Source organism: Elephas maximus, chromosome 3, assembly GCF_024166365.1.
Source record: "Elephas maximus indicus isolate mEleMax1 chromosome 3, mEleMax1 primary haplotype, whole genome shotgun sequence".
In the NCBI taxonomy this organism is placed as follows: Eukaryota; Metazoa; Chordata; class Mammalia; order Proboscidea; family Elephantidae; genus Elephas; species Elephas maximus.
The window spans coordinates 19,223,468-19,228,043 of NC_064821.1; the positions used below are offsets into that span (position 1 = coordinate 19,223,468).

Here is a 4,576-nt window from a genome sequence, read left to right on the forward strand (position 1 = left end):
AGTATGTACAAATTTGAGTTTGACACTGGCACACTTTTTTGAGCTTGCTATGAAGAAGTACACAAATGGGGGCTAATATACAGAGGTTGTTTTTGACTCATTTTTATAACGCTTAGCCATTATGTCATCTAGTTAGGAATTCTGACTCTCCAGTATTTCTTTTACTTTTACTCATTCTAGAAACCCAAGCCCAAAGCAGATGACACAATCACTAAAAATAAAGTATCCTACCAATGATTTTTCTCACGGCTCCCTTCATGTCCCTGTTCCTCAGGCTATAGATAAAAGGATTCATCATTTGAGGGACCACAATGTACATCACGGAGGCTACTGTTGTCCTCCTGGAAGAGTGTGTAAATGCAGAACTAATGTACACTCCAAATCCTGTCCCATAGAACAAGAAAACAACTGTGAGGTGAGAACCACAGGTGGAAAAAGCTTTATACTTTCCAACAGCTGATGGCATTCTCAGGATGGAGGAAACAATTTGAGTGTAAGAAAAAATAATCCCAGAGAAAGGAATACCACCAAATATGCTAGACATAAAATATAGTATGATGTTATTGATGAGGGTATTGGAACAGGCGAGCTTGAGGACCCGAACAACTTCACAGAAGAAGTGGGGGATTTCCAGGTCTGCAGGACAGTCTTAGCAACATCAGACTATGGACCAGGGCATTCATGATGCTAATGAACAAAGAGAGTATGACCAGCAGACCAAAGAAGTGGGGGTTCATGATGACTGTGTACCTCAGTGGATGACAAATAGCCACATAGCGGTCATAGGCCATTATTCCAAGGAGAAAATTTTCAAAACTTCCAAAAATTATGGCAGCACGTACCTGGGTGAGGCAGCCTGTGTAAGTGATAGAGTTTCTCTGTGTATTGATGTTCACTAACATCTTCGGGACTGTGGTTGTACTTAAACAGATGTCCGTAAAGGTCAGATTGGAGAGAAAGAAGTACATGGGGGTATGGAGGTGGGAATCATAGCTGATAGCCAGGATGATGAGCAGGTTTCCCAGGATGGTGACCAGGTACACGAACAGAAAGATGTTGTAGAGAAGGGGCTGCAGTTCTGGATCCTCTGCCAGTCCCAGGAGAAAGAACTCTGAAACTCCTGTTTGGTTTCTGGGTTCCATATTGTTGATTAAACTGATGGAAAAGATAAGTGACAAGACAATCAAATATGTGGTCCCTGGACCAGCAGAAGCTTCATCACCAGAGGCAAATGCGATCTGGGAAGGGAAGGAGAAGAACGGAGAAGACTAGAAAGTTTGTGTCCCCTGTACGCATATTATTTGGCTATTTATTAAAAAAAAAACAAACAAACCTGAGTCTAATACAGCTGAGTGTAAACATTTATTTGTTCTTGAAAGGGGTGAAAAGTTAGTCATGGTTTTATATACATATTTTCATACTACCTGTGCTCCTGTAGTCATTGTAAATATTTGGCAACTTTATAAACAGAAAATAAATGAACTAGGGAGATGGTGTGATGTGTGTGTCTCAGAATCCATGTCTTTCCAAGATAGGAGCTGGATAACAGAGATGATGAAAATATGTGTTAAAAACAAGGAATGAGGAGACAAATTCCACGAACCACCTCCTTCTCTACCACAAGAATTCAAGTAAATATTAGAATTCTGTAGTGTTCATCTGGAAACCTTGGTGCCGTAGTGGTTAAAAGCTACAGCTGCTAACCAAAAGGTCAGCAGTTCAAATTCACCAGCTGCTCCTTGGAAACTCTATGGGGCAGTTCTATTCTGAAAACCTTCACAGGGTTGCTATGAGTGGGAATCAACTTGACAGCAACAGGTTTGTATTTTTTCATTATAATGGTCATCATGTTTCAAAAGGGACAGATTTATGTTCAGGAGGAAAATGGTCCCTCCATTATAGAGAGAGAAGAGGAGACTGGTAGAATGAGAGGTCCTTGAGACTGTTGCAAAGATACATGGAAACATGTCAGGAAGATGGAATAGATGCAGGGGTCCATGGAAGCCTTATTTCCAATCATTTTATGCATGTACTCTCATCATTCTCCCTGATGAGAGAAAGACCCTCAGTGGGAAGTACTGACACAGTGACTGCAACAATGGGCTCAAGCATAGCAATGATTGTAAGGACGGCACAGGACTGGGCGACGTTTCTTTCTGTTGTGCTTGGGTTCACTATGGCACCTAACAACAACAACTCTCCTCCCAGCTTCCTCTGGATGAACCTGTGAGGAAACGCTTGCCCTCTTACTAAATGTTAACCAAGAGACTCTAGGTTACCTGGCTGGTGTCATTGAGGAGTGATGCTTAACACCTGCCCTCGATGCTGGATGATGTAGATGGACGTTCTCTCCACAGGAAAGGCAGAAGGGCCTGGTGAGGCACCCAGCTCCTGGACAAGAGGATCATGGTGGGTAATGTCTCAGGTGTGCTGGTCCCTGACTGAAGAACTGCTCCTGAGTGAGGGGGTAACAGGCAGACTATTTGCAGATTCTGTATCCCTAGGGGCTCAATATCCAAAGCTCCTCATTAGCCAAACATTTTATTGTCATTCTGATCCAAAGAGTACAAATTCTTAAAGACCAAGACAATAAAAGGTGGAATTCAGGATGGGTGATTTCCTGACAAGGCTGGTTGCTTGTCATTCACCTTTCTCCACCCATTGTTTCTGCTCACCTCCATGTCACACACCTAGCACACTTGGACATACCATTCTTATCTAACTGCATTCCAGTCTTCTTTATTTAATTACAACTGAAAGCAACTCTATCTAACCAAATGACCTTAGGAAGCCTGATACCTATTTCAGGTGTGAAAATATTGTGTGTTGTTCTTGTTCACAGGCTCCACAGGGTCGGTTCTGACTCATAGTGACCCTATGCACAACAGAACAAAACACTGCCCGGTAATGCTCCGTCCTCACAATCGTTGCTATGTTTGAGCCCATTGTTGCAGCCATTGTGTCAATCCATCTCAGTGAGAGTCTTCCTCTTTTTCACTACCCCTTTACTTTTTTTTTTTACTTTAGTAAGCATGCTGTTGTCATTCTACAAGGACTGGTCCCTCCTGATAATGTGTCCAAAGTATGTGAGATGAAATTATGTGTGCCAATTTAGTATTCACTTAAAAATATTTTACCTTTAATGAGCTCTATTTTTCGTGTGTTTTACCACATTTAACTATTTCTGTATAAATTTTGTTAATATATAAACTTTTGAAAACCAAATTGAGACAAGACGGCATTGTAATTTCACCTTTTGCCATCTGAACTTGATTCACTTCAAATGCATGAAATAATAGATATAACAGAATAAAATACATCTGGTCACACCAAAAAGATAAACTTTTTCTTGCACCACAGAAAGACCTGAAACATAAAAGCTCATTCCAATAAGTACTAAACTGAGTCAATGTTGCTGACAAGTGAAGTGAGTCATGGATGAAGAATCAAAATCTGGACTTAATAAGGTAGAGAACGTTGGTGACTCTTCAGGAGCACTTTCTGTTGCATGCAGGGGCAAGGACCCGATTGGAGTTGACAAACTAAAAAAAAATATTGTGCTTTAAGTGTAACTTACAATGCAAATTAGTTTCTCGTTCAGGAATTTATACATAAATTGTTTTGTGACATGGGTTGCAGTCTCCACAATGTGTCAGCACTCTCCCCCTTTCTGTTTGCACCAGGTTTCCCATATCTACTCCTCTATTTTTCCTGTCCTTTCCTGTCTTTGTGTCTTTGCTTTTGGGCAGGTGTTGCCCATTTAATCTTCTATACTTGATTGAACTAAGAACCACATTCCTTATGTGTGTTATTATTTATTTTATTGGCCCTCTAATATTTGACTGAAAGGTGGGCTTTGGGAGTGGCTTCCATTCTGAGTTAGCAGGGTGTCCAGGGGCCATAGCTCAGGTGTTTCTCCAATCTCCGTTAGATAAGTAAGTCTGGTCTTTTTCTGTGAATTTGAATATTTTTCTACAGTTTTCTTCTGCTCTGCCAGGGACACTCTATTGTGATCCCTGTCAGAATTGTCTGTGGTGGTAGCTAGGCACCATCTAGCTCTCCCGGGCTCAAGCTGGTGGAATCCCTGTTTCATGTGGCCCATTAGTCCTTTGGACTAGTATTTTCTTTTTGTCTTTTGTTTCTCCTTTGCTCCAGTTGGAATGGGACCAATGGATGTATCTTACATGGCTGGTCACAAGTTTTTAAGACCCCAGATGCTACTCACCAAAATAGGATGTAAAGCATTTTCTTTATGAACTATGTTGTGCCAGTGGATGTAGATGTCCCCCGAGACCATGTTTCCCAGCCCTCAGCCTCAGTAAATTGGTCCCTCAAGGTTTTCGATTTGTCTAGGAAGTTTCTATGACTTTGTCTGTTTTGAGTTGTGCTGAATTCCCCTACGTTGGCGTGTTGTCTTTACTTCACCAAAGTTAACACTTGTCTACTATCTAGTGATTTCTCCTCCCACATTTTCCCTCCTTGATAACCATCAAAGATTTTTTTCCCTCTGTGTAAGCTTTTTTTATGTTTTTATAATAGCGGTCTCATACAACATTTGTCCTTTTGTGATGATTTA

The 4,576-nt window shown here is 41.1% G+C and overlaps 1 pseudogene; it reads right to left on the reverse strand.

Moving 5' to 3' along the window:
- Nucleotides 1–211: 211 nt before the first annotated feature.
- Nucleotides 212–1,142, reverse strand: LOC126074071 (olfactory receptor 7G1-like; annotated as a pseudogene).
- Nucleotides 1,143–4,576: the final 3,434 nt, after the last annotated feature.